General features: G+C 36.0%; 1 protein-coding gene and 1 long non-coding RNA gene across 3 annotated transcripts in view; one reads left to right on the top strand and one right to left on the bottom strand.

Moving 5' to 3' along the window:
• The window catches only part of KIF26B (kinesin family member 26B), a 612,624-nt gene that overhangs the window by 473,351 nt on the left and 119,650 nt on the right, over window positions 1–19,623 (bottom strand). The window lies entirely within an intron of this gene.
• LOC105750340 lies at window positions 261–19,265 on the top strand. Of its 2 annotated transcripts, XR_001120954.3 has the most exons (6): window positions 261–333; window positions 475–567; window positions 6,380–6,481; window positions 12,144–12,310; window positions 17,481–17,540; window positions 19,008–19,265. It is a non-coding gene; the product is annotated as an uncharacterized LOC105750340 (long non-coding RNA). The 2 variants fall into 2 exon arrangements; XR_002770125.2 differs by lacking the exon at window positions 12,144–12,310.

Genomic DNA, 19,623 nt, shown 5'->3' with positions numbered 1-19,623 from the left:
TAAAATGCAAAGTCTGTTCATGTAGGCTCAGCCTACCAGACAGGCAGGCAGCTAGGTCAGAAGTACAAACAGGTTTAGTGATCAATCCAAAAATCACAGTTGCGAAAACCACATAAAATGCCATCTGGCCTCCTGGATCATGTGAAACATTAAGCCAAGGCAGCCTTCCAATACACATGTTCTCATTTCTCTGAGAATAGCTCTTCTCATTAGCCAATCAACTGTGAAAGGAAGTACCCAAGTCTTCATTCTGTTTTCCCCCTCATACAGTTGTTCTGAACACCAGTGAAATGGAACATATGTATCCAGGGAAGAGAAGTCCACCTCAGACAGGTGACAGACATGATTTGAGAATTGCTTATTTAAACCCTGAATGTTTTTCCCCCCTGCCCTGGAAAACCAGGGTATAATTTAAGGTCATTTTAATGGATGCTTTTTGAGAACTGTCATTTCTTCCTTCCTTTCTGTCTGCAGAGTTTTTAAAGTAACCTTCTCTGAGCAAAGACAGTACGCCAAGAGTTGTACACAGAGGGAAGCTTGCCAGCAGAGGATACAGAGAAACAGCAGGTATCTATTACCCAATCAGCAATACGATAAATTCTCTCTTTTCACTTCTCCCTGGGTGCATATGAAATCTACCTCTATGGGACCCCATTGCTCAAAAGCTAGTGAATTCCTTTTTCAGACAGCTCCTAATCCTTGCTCCAAAACACAGTTATTGTCTAGAAAAATCACAGACCTTCAGAAGGAAATACTGCTGGAGAAGGCTTGCATTATTTTTACAGCCCTTCTGAGTTGTAAGACATAGTTGAGCTACAGCTCTGATTTTTTTCCTGCAGGATTTGCTCTTTAATCCCTCAAAGTATTTTGAGCATTGCCTGAGAATAGCATGATTCTGGGTGCTTTGGAGTACAAAGGAAATAGGAATTTACTATCTAGGTAAAAAACACACAGCATGCACATATGGCATAGCATGTGCAGCATGAGATGTATAAGATAAGATGAGAGGACATAGAGTAAAAGGAGAGAATGCAGTGAAGTGAACCAGGAAAAAATTCTTAAAGGAATTTTGGTTCTTTTTTCCTGAATCTGGAAAAAAAATTATGGATGTGGGTTGTCAAAAAAAATTCAGAAATGAGGCTTGAAAGGAGAAAGTGCAGCTTTATATCACCTAAGTCCAATTCATGAGGAAATCAAGACATCACCTTCATGATATCATTGGTCCACTTTGAGAAAGAAGGACAATAACAACAGAAGTCCCAGATCCAAAAAATGCTTCTGACACAACCTCTTATTTCATCTTGGGCTGTTTCCTCAAAGGTAAAAATGAGAAAGTTAGATTAGATGGCCCCCAAGGTCCATTCTTGCTCTAGGTCTCTGATTCTATGGTATGAATGAAGTGAATAAAAGCAGGGAGAGGCAGTATGGTGCAATGGGAAGAGCCTGGTGTTTCAATACCAGCTCCAACACTTGCCATTAGTAGGATGGCATATAAGTCACTTAACTGGTCTGAGACTTGCTCATCTGTAAATTTGGGATAATATCCCTTGTATTACCCACCTTGCAGGACTATTGTGAAAAAATTACTTTGTATTTTTAATTTTCTAACAATCCCAGATATGTGTGAGTGTTTGTTTTCATGGAGTAAGGATGCGTAAAATACAGAGAGAGAAAAGTAGGGGACTTGGCTTGGCCATGAGAAATAACTTGGGGCTAAGGGAAGGGAAGCTATGTGCAGTCATTGTACAAGTGGCACTTGAGGTAACCCCCATTTTTAAAGGATCCAAGCCAATACTAGAGAAGAAAACTGTTCACAGAATAATTGAACAACTCACTAATTGTGTGAGTTTTGAATCATAGAAATGACTCAAACCTCCAAAACAGTCTTCAAATCATCCTGAAGTCTCATCAGCTCTAAAAACTTCAGATATCCAGATCTGCTCTTTATCCCAAAAAAATTATAAAGGCATAGACCAAATCAATATTAATGCAAGCATTCCCCCAAGTTCATTCTTCTATTGGCCAACCATGATGGCCCTGGACAAATTCAATATTCTTAAGAACAGATACAAAAAGCTTTCCCCCCTAACAATTCCTTTTAACAGGGACCTTACTTGAGTTACTTCTAAGTTCTGCCAAGTACAATTTATGAAAAAAAGGAGATGAAATACACTGAAATAAACTTACAGAGATGTCTTCTCACAAACTCTGATAGGGCCCTTCAGATCCTCAATACAGTAATATCTTTTTGATAGCCTCTAAAGGTTGCTTTTAAAAAAACTTTACATGATGGATCAGTGGAATACATTAGATACACATGACACAATAAGTAAGGCCTAAAGCAATCTAATATTTGATAACCCCCCCAAACTCCAGCTTCTGGAATAAGAACTTACTATTTGACAAAAATTGCTATGAAAACTGAAAAATTATATGTTAAAAATTCAACACAGACCTATATCTCACGCTCCATACCAAAATAAGGTCAAAATGGGTACATGATTTGGGCATAAAGTATGATGCCATAAACAAATTAGGAGAATAAGGGATAATTTCCCAATCAGATCTTTGGAGAAGGGAGGAATTTATGACCAAACAAGTAGAGAACATTATGAAAGTCAAAATGGACAACTTTGATTACATTAAATTAAAAAGGGTTTGCACAAACAAAACCAGCAGAAACAAGACTAAAAGAGAAGTACAAACCTGGAAAAACATCTTTATCGATAGTATTTCTGATAAAGGTCTCATTTCTAAACTATATAAAGAACTGTGTCATATTTAAAAGACTACACATTATTCCCCAATTGATAAATGGTCAAAGGATATCAACAATCTTCATGATGAAATAAAACCATTTATAGTTATATGAAAAAATGCTCTTAATCACTACTGATTAGAGAAATGCACTACTAATTAGAGAAACAACTCTGAGGTTTCACCTCACACCTCTCAGAATGGCTAAGATGATAGGAAAGGATAATGATTAATGTTGGAGGGGATGTGGGAAAACTGGGACACTAATGCATTGTTGGTGAAGTTGTGAAATGATCCAATAATTCTGGAGAGCAATCTGGAACTATGCCCAAAGGCTATCAACTGTGCATATTCTTTGATCCAGCAATGCCATTATTGAGTCTGTGTCCAAAGGAAGTCATAAAGGAGGGAAAAGGACCCACGTGTGCAAAAATGTTTGTAGCAGTTCTCTTTCTTGTAGCAAAGAATTGGAAAAGGAGTGAATGCCCATCGATTAATGGCAGAACAAGTTGTGATACATGAAGATAATGGAATATCATTGTTCTATAAAAAAATGATGAACAAGCTAATTATAGAAAGACCTGGGAAGATTTACATGAACTGATACTGAGCAAAATAAGCAGAATCGAGAATACATTGTATACAATAACAGCAAGAATATGCAATGATCAACAATAAAAGACTTGGATCTTCTCAGTAGTTCATTGATCCAAAGGAATCCCAATAGGCTTTGGACAGAAAATGCTGTCTATACCCAGAGAAAGAACTAAAGAGACTGAATGTAGATCAACACATGCTATGTTCACTTCTTTTTTCTGTTTTTTATCTCTCCCATGGTTTTTCTTGTTTCCTCTGATTTTTCTCTCCCAACATAATTTATAAAAACAATGTATATTAAAAATAAACTAAAAGAAAATAAAATAAACAAATAAAAAACTTCATATGATCAGAAAAATGGAAAATCAGGTAGGGATTTACTAGATATAGAATGTGACTATTTTTATTATTTATTTCATCAGATATTAATCTAGGACAATGGGCAGCTTTCTTGTGCTTTCCTTAAAAGAAAGCATTGTTACTTAATCATTTATTTGATTTAACCTAATTCATCTGACTATACAGACATTAAATTTGACTTTTGATTAAATTGACCAAGTAATTCAAATAACTGATCAACCCAAAGAAAATATCTGTCCAATTCTAAATGAATTGACTACTTGTTAGACTGAATTGATTGATGAATTTGGTCAGAACAGTTAAAATCAGATCCAAGTGCAATCAGGCAGAGAATTTCTAGTTTTCAACTACCTAGTTTTCATTCTTAATAATTTTTTAAACATATTCCTATTTCATTCTGACTTAATTGTTTTAAGTGAACATGTAAATCCTACCCCCTTCTTCTATCTTTCCCCTCAATTTAAAGATGGCACTCCTGTAGGCATGACATGGGAAAAATCACTCATTGGGCTCAAATACACCTAATCTTCAGGTGTTTTTCCATTTTTTTCTTCACAAAATAGACCTCTAATATAGTACTAAAATGAAAACTCAGTCATTAGGATAGAAACAAATATCACCTCTGTTCTTTTTGTATTTTATACTATTTAAAGGAAAACCCATCAACTTTGGGGGTTTTTTCTCTTAACAAAGCAAGTAAGGCTATTTGATGTGCTTGTTTAAGCAGTTCAAGAATGGTAGAAACAATAATCTCCTGATTCTATAGAAGTTCTGAGAGAGTATTATTTCACTGTTACATGTCCAGGATAGAAAATGTAGAGATCAACTCTTCTAGAAGGTCTCAAATATAGCATCAGTCTGGTCTTCAAAAAATAAATTAAAAAGCTTTAATAAAGAAGAGAGAAGTTAAGGAAAGAGGAAGAAAGGAAAACAAAATCTCACATATGCTCCACAAAGTCTCTGGAAAATCTCCAACATGGTATTTTTTTTCTTAGTCAAGAACTATCATTTCATATACATTGGAAATTTTTACTGTGGGAACTCTCTATCAATAGCTATAGAGCTAATTGGTGTACTGAGAGGTTATGCTACTTGCCCAGAGTGCCATTGGCAGTGTGCATCAGAGACAGGATTTAAACTTGTATCTCGCTGACTAAAAGGTCATACCTCTATAATTCCGTGTTGCCTCTTATCATAATTATAATATTTTATATTTCTATATGTCCTTCTTTGAAGGAACTCATGATACTTGATGAATATTTTCTCATCCTTTTCCCCTATACTCTCAACAAGCATGGGGATGGTAAACATTATTATTATCTATATTCTTCAAATGAGAATACTGAGGTACAGTAATTATAGGTGACTAAATGAAATATAAATCAACGCTTATCTCAGGTCTGTGCCATATAACTAATAGGATTTTACCCTTAAGATTTTGGAGGTTGTTTACCCTATGATGTTTTTCCCAAAAATATATATATTTCAAAATATCTGAATTCAACTTCATATGGATTCCTAAATAGAAAGGAAGGTTGTTTTTTTTTTAACTTTCATCTTCCTCATCCCCTAAAATGGCTTTACTGCTTTAAAATAGTCTTCTGTAATAGGTCCAAATTCTATTAAAAAGACACCTACTCTTCCAAAGCTTCTGGAAACCATTTGGAAGCATCCACATAATTCGAGGACATTTTTCATTTGTGTCAAGGTCAATGAGTTCAGGCAGGTCATCTATTCTCCACACTTCACCAAGCTCCATGATATACAGGGGCTCCATTCCGGCAGACTCTAACCTGCTGCCATCAGCAGGCTAGGCTCCTGCAGTCAACCACCCGTCACCCTCCCTGCTGCAATCAGGCACTGTCCCTGTTCAGGATACTGTGTGTTCTTAATGTAATCTCTACTCTCAGTCACACCACACTGAGAGACCATCTGAGACAGATAATACACAACAAGGCAGAAACCCACAAAAAAGACCAAATAGAAGGAAGAGAGAAAAACCCGTTTTTTCTTGGCCCAAGGGATAGGATTATAAGAGATTTGGGAGGGGAAAAAATACAAGGCTTGAGTCAAAAGCCTTTGTAAATTACATTTCTTGGATTTTATTGTATTATCTTTATGGCACAGTTATTAAACTTTAAAGGTAATGATTCTATTCTGCAAGTAGCCTAATATTGAACATGATTGATAAGCAGAACTTAGGCTTTATAAAACACAATGAATGTCGAAATCAGGAAAAGAGACATGATCCAGTGACAGAGGTCAGGCCATAGAAGAGAGAAAACTTGCTTAATGAACTGTTGGGCAGCCATTGACTGTAAATGTTTTATTGGGAAAGAAATAAACAATTCATAATGTTGTTTCTATAATCTCTTGAGAACTCAGTAAAATTGAAGACAACAATAATCTGCTTATCATGAACATAGCCTCTAGTTTGTCATATCTTTTAAAAATCATAGTACCACTCTGTCCCTACTATGATCTTGTGTCATTAATAAATACATATCCATTTGATAAATGTGACTGATGTATAGCAAGGCTCCATGGTAACCTGGGATTCCAGCCTTTGTTTCTCTTCTAGACCTCAGCCACCTCTTCTTATTGGCTTGTTTTTCAAGTGTTATCTTTTCCCTGAAGCATCATCAAATGACTTCTATTTTAACAGAGTCCAAAGGGATGGACAAGAAAATCCCTTCTGAAGGGCAAGGCATCAGCAGATCAGCCAAGTCCCAATAGCAGGAACTTGACTTCCTGAGGAAGTTCAAAGGTGAGCATGTAAACAATCAATATGCCAACATTTATTAAGCACTTATGTGTCAGGCACTGGGCTATCTTTATACAAAGAAAAATAAAACAGTCCCTGCCTGCAAAGAACTTATATTCTATCTGAGGAAACATTTACAAATACTGGAATAAGATAGCTATGAAATGAATGCAAGATAATTTCAGGGCATAGAGACATTAGAAGGTGGGAGGATAAAGAAATACTAACTTATGGAACAGGGTTACAAGTTCAGAAGAAAAACTAGGATTCAATGCAGTGGTGAGGGAATAGATTCCAGACTGAAAGAATGTAGAGTACATTAAGGAGCAGTACAACCCCACTCTTACTAATGGCAATTTTTGAACACTGTGGGTAAGTAAGATAGGACCACACTCCTTAGCAGAAGTAGGAGGTCCATAGCTGTGACATATTGCATATATTTTCCTGATTTTTTTTTATTTATTGATCATTTTTTGTTTCTTCTCCCTTTTTTTCTTCTTTTCCTTAAGAAATATTTGGTATGGAGAATGGCTCCCTGTGACCGAGAGGGAAGAAATTCTGGTGATAGGAAAAAAACAAATGTTATCAAAAGAAATTTATTTTAACAAGAAAAGGAAGGAAAAGGATAAAGGAATCATTCTTATGCATATAAATGCAATGGGGACTTCTAGACAGTCAAAGGCAGCTCAAGGGTCCTAGTTATGTAGACAGAATGGAAGAGAAGCCCAAACTACAAAAAATGATTGAGGAGATACAACAAGGAAAATAAGCCACCAACAAAAACTAATCTCACCCACTTCAAAATTTTGCTCAAGATGAGATCAGAACTGCTCTACATGTGAGTCCTCTTAAATCTGGCCTTTTTTCTTTCAAAGCCCTTTTCTTTTGGGTACTCCATTTAGAACTCCCCATATGTAAATCTTTTCTCCCCTATCCTCAATTTGTCTAATGTGCATATTAATGCAAAAGTTACATTAATTTATATAATCTATTCCTTACCGGTACAAATTTCTTGAAGACAATGGCTAACTAAATGTTGAAAACCTACACAGACATTCATACATATGCTCAGTCAATGTCAATTTATCCCAATGATTATTAAGAAGATTAAAAGGAGAATGTGGTTTCTACTTTACACACATAAGACTGGCAAAGATTAAAAAAAAAAAAAAAGGAAAATGGTGATTTCCAGAGGGACTTTGGATGCAAGTACTTTAAAGCAATGTTAGTAGAGCTGCAAATTTGTCCAACCATTCTAGAAAGCAATTTAGAACTCTACTTCAAAGGAAACTATATTGTTTTTTGACCCACCAATACCTCTGCTACATTTATATCCCAAAGCAAGCAAAGCTAGTGGGAAAATATTTATAGCAATTCTTTCATTATAGTAAAGAAATAGAAATTATTTCAATGTTCATAAATTGGAAAATGTAGCATCAACAATTGCAATTCCATTGCCATAATTTTCAAATTGTCAAAGTGAAAATGATAGATTGAGAGAAATCTGGGAAAACCTATATGAATGGATGCAGAATAGAGTGAATAGAACCAGCAGAACAATTTAATACATGTCTACAACACTAAAAAAAAAAAAAAAAAAAAAAAAAAGGAAAGCAACTTTGAAACACCCAAAATCAATGTAATAATGATGACTTCAAATAAAAATGACTGCTGATAACTCATACCCCAAACCTTTTGTCAAAAAGATCATAGATTAAAGCTGCAGAATGAGACATAATTTTTTAGACATGAGCATTTCATGGACTTTCATGGAGGGAGAAAAGGAGGGAGGAAGCAGGAAGGGAGGGAGGGAGGGAAGAAGGAATAAATAATTCTTTTAAAATTCTTCTTTTAAATAATACACAAAAGACAGAAGAATTAAATTCAGAAAAGGTCACAATCAAGAAGGGTAATTTTGTCACTACCATATTAAATGTGATATATACCATTTTTTTAAAAAAAAATACTATTATATAATAGAAGTGCATGTTTACAACACAATCACTCATAACTACTTTGTATTATGGAAATATTTGTTTCCTAAATTCATAATAAAAAGTAAAACAATTATTTTAAAAAGAAAAAAATCTTTCACTTTTCCCTTTGGTCCATGTCTGCCTTGACTCTGAAAGTCTGAACATAGGAATGAGTCAATGGAACTCTCAAATAGAGCGCTTATTATAGTATCAGAGGGAAATAGTCCTTCCCAGCCTATACTACTTCAAAACAAAACCAACATGAGGCAGGATCTCTAAACTATAGGACTTGTTCCACCATACTCATTCAAGGCATAAATCATTTTCTCTGATAGTCGAAGGGGACAGCACATGAGTTGACAGAAAGAATACCAAATCTGTCAACATAAGTCCTACCTGTAATATACAAGCTATTACATTATCTTTTGTATTCATACAATAAGTGAATTGGACTTGATTATTGTGATGTTAAAATTTGACACATTGCTTTATTTTATTAAGGTTCAATCAAGTTACTATTTTCCCTCATTGTGTAGTTTAAACTTCTTAAGCCTACAACTTTAGTTCCCTATTCTCTCTTTTAAGTTAGCCACTACCCACTTTTAGACCAAGCTTATTTAAAATAAAGAGCAAAAGTACCTCAAGGATATGAACATACAATTTTCAGATGATGAAATTAAATCCATCTATAATCATATGAAAAAATGCTTTAAATTACTATTGATTAGAAAAATGCAAATTAAAACAATTCTGAGATACCACTTCACACTTTTCAGTTTGGCTAAGATGACAAGAAAAGATAATGACAAATGTTGGAGGGGGTGTGGGAAAACTGGGATACTAATGCATTGTTGGTGGAATTGTGAAATGATCCAATCATTCTGGAGAACAATTTAAAATTATGCCCAAAGGTCTATAAAATTGTGCATACCCTTTGATCCACCAGCGCTGTTTACTAAGCTTATATCTCAAGGAAATCATAAAGGAGGTAAAAAGACCCACATGTGCAAAAATGTTTGTAGAGGCTCTCTTTGTGGTGGTAAAAACAGTAAAAATGAGTAGATGCCCATCAGTTGGAGAAAGTAATGGAATATTAATGTTATATAAAAAATGATGAATCAGCTGATTTTAGAAAGGACTGGAAAGATTTATGCAAACTGATACTGAGCAAAACAATTTGAACTAGGAATACAGTGTATACAGTAACAGCAAGATTGTGTGATGATCAGTTATGAAAGACTTAGTTCTCAGTGATTCAGTGATCCAATAAACTTTAGACAGAAAATGCCATCTGTATCCAGAGAGAGAACTATGGAAAATGATTGTAAATCAACATATACTATGTTCACTTTTTTTCCCCTTTTTCTTCTGTTTTTTTTCCTCTTGTGGTTTTTCTCTTCTGTTCTTATTTTTCTTTCCCAACATGACTCATAAAGAAATGTATATTTTTTTAAATTAATGTACATGTATAATCAGAAAAAAAAAGAAAAGAATAAAAGGGGGGGGAAGATCAAATGTACCTCATGAATTGCTGATATCAGAAATTCTAACCTGTGCAAAACACCTCTTCTCCAATTCTAGCCAATTGTAACTAGATAATGCACCCATTTGCTGTTGTAGCCCATCAACATTTGGAGAAGGGAAAGAGCAGAAAGGAGTTAGCAAAAACATGCTTTCTGGGGATTTTTCCTCATTTTTCTTCTTGAAGATGTCTAGCATGAGGGTAGTAGGTGCTCTTCAGGAGCATGTATTGGAACGATGTCTTCTGGGAAGAGTCAACAATGACTTTCCTTTTCTGAGTCATAACAGATAAACTAGAGTCAATTATGTTTATAGTATAACTGAGATCAGAGATTGGTAGAAAAGAGAAGAAAAATCCACATAGTTGGGGAAATAAAAACTCGGAAGCTCTAATCATCATTATGGTAATTGAAGGAGTGGGGGGAAAAGATATAAAAATTAAAAAACTTCATCTGACCCAGGATATTTCAAGTAGGTAATTTTCACCCTTGCTGCTGTATAACACTTCTGATTATGTCAATTAATTAAAGTGGGTACATCTAATTCTTTCTAATTTTCTACTATCAGGCACCTAGCAGCCACTAATAAATGTTTATCAGGGAGTCATCAAACCTAGTAGTGTGAATGTCTACTGCTATCCTTGAACAATAAATTTTTAGGAAGAAGTTACCTTTATTCAAAAAAACAAAAAAGGGCAGATCTTTTGGATCCTACCTATCCATTGGCCATTTCTACAATCAAATTAAAATTAAAATTTGACAAAAGACAATGAGAAAACTTGCCTGGTTTGATTCACCTACCCTTACTTTCAAGTGAGATTTCAAAGCTTGCTTAGAATTCAAAATTCAAAAGGATAAGATTCCTATTCCTGACTAACTTTTAAGTATGAATTTTACAATTGAGCTGAAGACCTAAATCATCCTCTGAGGGAGCAGAGGATATAAATTCAGGATAATTCTATCAAGCTATAGAATACAAAACAGAACTGAGCCCTGGGATCCTCCTTCCATAAAGAGTTCATTAAATAAAATCCTTAATGTTGTGATAGGAACAAAATGGAAAGGGATATTAAAGCTACACTGTTAAGAGTATTCAATTCTGTTACTGCAACCCATGTTATAAGTGGACCAATATCTATTTCCATATGCTAAGTGCATTATGGAGGGGAACTATATTATTAGGTATCACTGATTTGAGCATCTCTAAGTGTTTTGCTTCATTAATATCACATTTTTGTGGAAGAATAGAGCAGTCATTATAATCTTTATTTCCAGTATTGTGAATATTGATGGAAACCAGAGAGAGGTAGACATTTAGAAGCTTGTGGAATCTTCTCATGACAGCATCTTTGACAAGATGTCAAATCTAAACTTATCAGGAATCCATTATTCACCTTATATTATTCTTGTAGTCATATCTCATTGTTATCATTCTGGGTCTTGACTTCCCCATCTCTTAAGTTAATCATCAGTCTTAACCTGGGCCTGAGCTGTTTTGATTTGTGAGTAAGGGCAAACTTCAATAGTCTACTTTATCTACTGGTCCATATTTCACATTAGGGTAGCTAAGGTACACTAGATAGAGTTCTGGTCTAAAGGGAGGAAGACTCATCTTCTTGAATTCAAATCTGACCTCCGACATCAAATGTGTGATCCTGGGAATCCTGTTTGCCTTGGTTTCCCCAACTGTAAAATGAGCTGAAGAAGAATATGGCAAACCACTCTAGTATCTTTACCAAGGAAACCCCAAATGGGGTCACAAAGAGTAGGGTGTGACTTAAATGACTAAAAAACAACATATTTCACATCATATTCTGCTGTTCACCCTTGCTATTTTCTCTGCTATTCTTTTAGTATTTCCTTCTCTACCTCAATTCTAGCTATTGCTCTGGACACAGAAATCAACTCAGTGCTACTATTGCTTTGGGAAAAGGTATTGTCCTGCAGATCAAGCCTCCATACCAATGGCTTCTCAAACTTTACAACTCGCTTTCCTGGACACCATCCCCCTAATGTAGATTTTTGCCACATATTTGAATATAAGTTCTTTGAGTTCAGGTACTATTTCACTTTCGTATTTGTATCCAGTATCTACCAGTAAGTTGCTAATAAGTTATTTTTCATTCATTTATTCATTACTTGCATTGGTATGTTGCTTTCTCTTTTTAGGAAACCTGTCTAACACTTTCTGGATCTCAATTTAATTTGGCAAGCATTTATTAAGCACCTCCTACCTGCCAGGCATTGCTCTGGATACTGGGGATACAGTGATGGATAAATCACAGCCTCTGCTGAAGGAACTGACAAAATGGGACAACTCTAGTGCCTCCCTGATGGTCTGTTTGGAGGACATTTGGAAAAGATCATTTAAACAGGATCTCCAATTGCCCTTGATTGCTTTAAGCTGTCTAGCTCCCTCTCTTCTTTTGGTTGCTAAGGAAATTAGAATGAGATGAAATCCCTGAGCTTAAAGGGTTAATCATTTTGCACTGCTCGATCCCCACCTGAAGTCATAATCTTCTGCGTGTGAAATCACATTGAGTTGCTGTGAAAATGATTTTGATGCTCCAAATGGAACATTGTGGCTTCAGGTGGGAGATAAGTAGCATGAGCAGATGGACTCTTACAAGACACAAACACCATGCTCCAGGAATTACATTTAATGTTTAAAAATAATAATAAATGGAGCATGAAAAGAAAAACAAAAAGGGAGTTATGAACTGTCCCTATGGAGTATTTTTGTTTATAATTACCATGATGTTAATGGCTCTCCAAACTTCTCTGCCCATTCTACTCATCACAACTTAGAACTTACTAGTGATATTTCAAAGATTACTGTTGAAATTCAAAGTTGGCAGGGAGAAAGAGAAAATGGCAAATGAAAAAGAGCACTCCAGGCTCTTTTGGCAATATTCCTAAGCTCCCACAGAAAAGCAAGGAGTATTAGATTACTTCTCCTTCTTTTACAAGACTGTTACATTAGTAAGACAAAGAACACAGCAATGCTGTGTTCCCTCATCCAGGGATATTTACCAATATTGTCACTTTTTTAATGGGCTTAGCATATGGAAATTGCTATTGATCTATCATAACATGGGATGTATATGTAGTACACTTGACCTTATCCTTGGACATAAAGTCAAATCAAAATTATCCAGGAAAAAGGAAAGATATTTTAGTATGGATTACCAAAAACCACTCATATAATAAAATGTAATAGGAGTTACAATGGATAGAGTGCCAGACCTAGAATCAGAAAGACCTGAGTTCACTCTGATCTCAGACACTTAATTAGCTGCATGACCTTGGTCAAGTCACTTAATTCTGTTTGCCTTAGTTTCCTCATCTGTAAAATGAGCTGAAAAGGAAATGGCCAACCATGCCAGTATCTTTGCCAAGAAAACCTCAAATAGGGTCAGACATGACTAAGCAACAACAACAAATATAGTAAAATGTGAAGAGTAAAATCAAATCTTAGCACTTTAAAATTTTCCTGGACTGGAAGCCAGCTAAGTGACTATAGATAAAGCACTTCATATCTGTTAGGCTAGTTTCCTCATCTGTAAAATGAGAGAAATGGACCCATTCATTCAAAGGTCTGTTCCAGCTTTATGATTCTATGATTCCATGACCAAGTCTATAGGTATTTGAAACCTGAAGATTAAACACTTGTAAATTAAGGACTATGAGAATTAAAACAAAAAAAAGTAATTTTAGAACAGAATAAAACAAAGCATAGTAACTACTATAGAAAAGAAACTTGATTCCTCTAGCCCAAAGTATCATTTCTGAATAATTATTAAAATATTATAATAATATAAAATAATTATAAAAGTTAAATGCTTCAAGGAGATGTTCATGTTATTGCTTGATGTTTTTTCTTCCCCATTTACTTATCCTTTTAATAGTCATTCATAAAGGTAGGAAGCATGTCTTTTATAAACCCTTCAGGGAATTTGTTCCCTGTGATTTTTATATAGAAAATAAAAAGGGTTTGTAGTTTTAAATAAGGTGTATAATAAATACTGCAAATAAAAGTAGTATAAAAATTAAAGAAAAAAAAAGAAACCTGAAAAATGCTTAGTAAAAGTATAATCCTTGCTTAGCTGTAATAACTTGCATGTATATATGCAAAACACATCACTTTATGCTATCCCATTTGATCCTCACAACAAATCTGTGTAGTAGGTGCTAGTGCTATCAACATTATATTATATATATATATATATTTATATATATACATTATTACCAGATGAGGTAGCTGAAGCATATAGCCTGGCTAAGTGACTTGCCTAGTGTCATTCAGCTAGGAAGTGTCAGCCAGGAAGGCAGTTCATCTACTGCTCTTCATGACTCCTGGCCCTACCTGCTACCCATTATGTCAGCCATCTAGGATGTAGATAATGTAATAGGTTATTAGGGTACAAAAAATGTTGTGATTTATGTCAATGAAGAATATACCTCACCTACATTGATGAAGGCACAGAGATTTTGACTTTCTGAAATTATTGTCTCCTCAATTTATTGATTTTGTAAATATTTGGCTGTACCAAAGTGATTTAGAAAGGATCTAGATGATGTGACATCATTGTATGATGAGCAGAGTCTTAAGAACTGCAGCTCAAAATGGATAAAGATGAATTTTAGTTTTTCTTTATTTGTATGCCCGAACCTAGCAGAGGTAATGAAATATTCTTAAATAATCCACAGACTAGTTAGTACATAGTTAACAAGGCATCCAATTTACTTGAGGTCCTATCTCCTTGTTCTTAAAATATATCAGTTTTCTTTATGACAAGCTCAATGATTTTATCTAGACTCTGTTTGTAGAAGGCAGCCCATTCCATTTAGAAAAACTAATTAGGAAGTTTTCCCTCATGTTGAGTGAATATCAACCCATCTATAAGTCCTATCCATTGGATATGAGTTGACCTCCAGAGGCAAGCAAGTACAGCAAATAGATTTTATTTTCTTTTTGGACCAGATGCGACAAGTCTAGGAAATTGCTTTTTACCATTGCAAGCTTGGCACCCACTCTGCAACTCAGAGTTACAATGAGAATTTTCCAGGGTCACATCACCCAATCAGTATGTTTTAAGGGCAGATCCTAGATCTTTCTGATTCTGAGTTTTTTATTATTTTTCAACTATTTCAGCTGTTTTGGGATCTTTGTAATCTCATTTGCAAGAGTATAAGCCTTAGCAAAGAAACTGGAATGGTTTAGAATTTCTTTCTCCAAATCAGTTTACGTATGAGGAAACTGAGGCAGAGTTAAGCGACTTGTCCAGGGTCACACAGTTAAGTGCCTGGGATGGAATTTTTAACTCTTGGCTCAGAGCTCTATTCACTGCACCACCTAGCTGCTGAACTCTCTTATCTACCAGAGCAGAGTTCTTAAACTTTTTTCCACCCATGACTCCTTTTTGCCTGAGAAATTTTTACAGGACCCCAGGTATATAGATATATAAAATAGGTGTATTTTACTGATAGTAAATCATACTTACGTGACCCCTGCATTCAGTTATGTGACTCCACATGGGGTTGTGACCCACAATTTAAGAAGCTCTGTACTAAGCTACCTTCCTCCCTAAAATCAGTCTTCCATAGATCAAGCTTTCAGATGTTTGAACTAGTGATCATGCCTTCCTTTGGCCAGGTTCAACATTCCTATTTCCGACCCAGTTGGAATCAGGTGTGGTAGGACTCCTATAGTTTTATCTTTCCTTTGGATTTTTAATCAAAGTTTTTCACAAAGAAAACACAGTCTATAGGTTTAAAGATGAGCAGGAATGGGAACAACCCACCTCTCAGGAAACTTATACTCTTGCAAATAAAACTCAACAAATTGAGATACAAAGAAGTTCCCCTCCAGTTCTGCCTGGTTTATGCTTTAATTCTGTCACCAGTGCTGACAACCAACATAAAAGCTGGTTTGCTTCCTGTTTAGAATCCTTGTATGCTATGTGGCTAATCCAAGAGAAGGATCTAGGTCTAATCATTTTTTTGAAGTAGGAAAAAAAAGGAGGCAAGGGTAATTGCTTAGAAACCAGAATTTCATCTGCCTGAGCTTATATTGCATGTACAATGCAAAATAAATCTCCCTGATGCCAGATCACCAGGCAGAATGTTTCCCTGAACACCAGGTCACCACTTCTCCATTCCCTTTAAAGCACAGTTATCTCCCCTACAAAATGAAAAAGTTAGGCTGATTTAAATCCTAATACTCTATGATCTCATATTTGACTAGGAAAATAGCCAAATGCATTCTAGGCACAAGTCTGTGACTCTGCTAATGTTCTTTGAGAGCACAATCTCAAGGAAAAGGTAGAGGTGAATTAACCCTATTCTCAGTTTTTCCCAGAAGAAAACATGGTCCGAACCCAGTTGCCTTAAACAAACAATTTATTTCATAAGACTAAATAAGGCTCTTTAAGCTGCTTTAAGGTTTTTTTAAGTGATAAAATGCAATTCGAATCTTAGCTCCCACTGCTTATCCTCATCTTTGTCATCAATCACAAAGATTCTGGTTAAAGCAAGTGACTGGATTCACTACATCAGTTATCTAGTTCAAGTATGGAAGTTCTAATTCACCCAGTGCAAAGCATTCACAAGAAATTCATAAAGGGGTTTTCAGATGTTGTTCTTTCTCTTCCAGCTGGGAGAAGAGCAAACAGATGAGCTAATTACTAGTTGTCAATATTTTCTTGGAAACATCACTCTACCTAGGAAACATATGAGGTATAAGAATTGATTATGTTGAGAGAAATGAGAACAGTCTGCTTTTGACCCAGACCTTTCAACTACTTTGCAAGCTAGCTAAAGAAAGGCATCATACTAAAGTCTGAAGTCTCTTCATTAATCTTTAAAAGCTGGAGCCTCCCAGTCTAATCCAAAGAATACACCAGTGAAAACCCTCTGCAACCATGACATGATGCAGGGGTTACTGTGTTCACCAATAGCCTCAGGGGCTATAAGTATGGAAACCCTCAGTGAATTGGAAAGAGATTTTCAGTTTGTTCTGTGATGAGGAGAGGAAAGAATGAGGGGGAGAGAAGAGGGAACGAGAGAGAAGAAAGGGAAGAGGGTGAAGAGAAAGGGGGAAGGAGAAGGGAGAGAGAGAGAAAGAAATAGGGGAGAAGGAGGAAAAGAAAGAGGGGAAAGGGAAGAAGAAGAGAAGGGGATGAGAAAGGGGAAAGAGAAAAGGAAAGGGGAAACAAAAATGGGATAGGAAAAGGGAATGGAAAGAGGAGGAGAAAGAGAGAGGAGTATAGAGAAAGGGAGAGGCAGGGGGAAGGGATGGGAGAAGGCAAAGGGAAAAATAGAAAGGGAAGGGAAAGAGGTAAGGAGAGGGAGAGGAGAAGAAAACATTAAAATGGGGAGGAAAAGGGAGGTGGAGGAGAGGGAAAAGGAGAAGAGGGAGAAGGGAAGGGAAGGAAGGAGGGTAGAAAGGAAAAGTCAAAGACTTCCCTATTTACAACTTTACAACTAACGGATTCTTCCTTTCAGGTCTGTGTTGTTGACATCCTGCTTGAGGGCTTCATTGTTGTACTACCATTAATGTTTAAGGTAACATTCCAATACTTTCTTTTTTCCCTTCCTTACTTACCTTGCATGAGCAAGTCAGAAGTCTTATTCAGAGTCCATAGCAAGCAAAGTAGAGGACATACTTGCTCTTTTTTCTAAAAGGAGCAAAATTAGATGATAATCCACCAGACAGATGCCGGTCAGGTACATAATGCATTTATTTTGGAGAGGCAAAAGAATGGTGATTGGAATGGGGTCCTGGTTGGATCTCAGAATCCACCTTTTAGTCCTGCTCAGCCCTATACAATATCTCCTCAATGACTCCTCTGACAAGTGGTCATTCTTTTCTGCTTAAAGACTTCCAGCTAGAGGGAAGCCACTCATTCATCCTTGAGGCAGTTGATCCATTTAACTTTGGGGTGTGTCCAATGTTCAGAGCATTTTTCCTGACCTCAACATTAATCTATGTCTTTGGATGGTTCAACCACTGCTACTAATTTTTGCTCTCTAGGGCCAAGAAGACTGGCTTCTCCTCCATATGATAGTCTTTCAAATACCTAAAGACAGCTGTCATGTTACAGTCCCCCATCCTCTACCCTCTAACTCTCAGGTTTATTCTTATATTCCCTCACATGTAGTTGTAAAGAAAATGCTTTGTAGGGTTCAAACTTTAATTGCTTAAAACTGCCCTGAAACTATATCAATGTGAGTCAACATTAAAATATCAGCTCATTTTATTGGCATAAGTGTATTTTGCTGCTTTGATCAAAATCAGGTCAATGAGCATTTATTAAACACCTACTATGCACCAGACACTGTAGTCATCAAAACTATCCTAAATGAGTCTAGGATTTCCTCACCTTCAGATGTCAAGACAGAAGAGCCAGGCAAATTTCCGGGGGTTATACAACAATATAGGGCAGAGGTACAGTGAGCACTCACAGACATCTACTAACTAAAGGAGGCAATGTAATATAATAATTAGTATACTGGACACAAAATCAGGAGCACCTGAGTTCAAATCCTGTCTCTGATACTAGCCTTAGGATCCTTGGACAAATCTCTCTTCTTGTGCCTCAGTTTTCTTGTCTATACAATGGCAATAATAATAACTTTAGTATTTATTAGACAGGTTTGTTGGGGGTCAAATGGGAAAATGCTTGTAAAATTTACACAATAAAGTCCAATATAAATGTGAGGTAGTAGTACTAATATTTCAGCAATTATACCTTTCTCTCCTTTGGAAAAGGAGCAAACAGAATTGGGGGGGGGGAGGCATGCTGAAAATAATAGAGAGACTGAAAGACAGACCCAGAAATAGACAGACGGATAGGAGAGAGGAGAGAAGAGGAGAGGAAAGGAGAGGAAAGGAAAGAGACAGACAAATAGAGACAGAGACAGAGACAGAGACAGAGAGAGAGACAGAGAAACAGAGACAGAGAAAGCAAGCATTGTTCTTCTAAGGGGAGTTCCCAAAATCTAATTTTTATCTCCATTTTTCTATCCCAGGGGGTGCCTTGTTCTTCCTTGAATGAGATTTGAGAGCTGCTAATGTTCTGCTAAACACACTAATTATTCATCACCCAGAACAACTTCCTGAAGAGGAAAAAAAAATCTAGTCTGAGACAGGAATTGCTAATGCTGAAAAAAGAAAGCAGGATGTATGCTCAACGTCCAAGCTATTGATTTGGGCCTGAAAATTCTGAATGCAAACTAATGAACTAAAGGGTGAAATAAAAGGAGATGCAAAATAAAATATATACTTAATGATGCCTTCTGACTTGAAAAGGGGACATTTGGCAGCAAAATCAGTGTGAAGAAATGAATGTTGAATGGTCCCAGATGATAATATACAAAATGAGTCCTACTGAGTGATTCTCGAGACAGGAAAGAATACTGATGACATGAAATGAACAGCACAGGTAAATTGTTCTTCTGAAATTTATGCATGGCAGAGAGGAGGAAATTCAATTTCTATGGCAATACTTTGAGAAAATTATAGTACATTAATGTAGGCACATTTTTTTCTTTTGTTATTCCTTCTACTCCTTTCTTTTCCCCTGTCCTCTTAATTTTTCTGCCTGCCCACCTCCTCCTCCACCACCTCCCACTGTCCATTTTATCA

Source organism: Sarcophilus harrisii, chromosome 4 (genome assembly GCF_902635505.1).
Source record: "Sarcophilus harrisii chromosome 4, mSarHar1.11, whole genome shotgun sequence".
Classification (NCBI taxonomy): Eukaryota; Metazoa; Chordata; class Mammalia; order Dasyuromorphia; family Dasyuridae; genus Sarcophilus; species Sarcophilus harrisii.
This window is presented reverse-complemented; position numbering and strand designations above follow the sequence as displayed.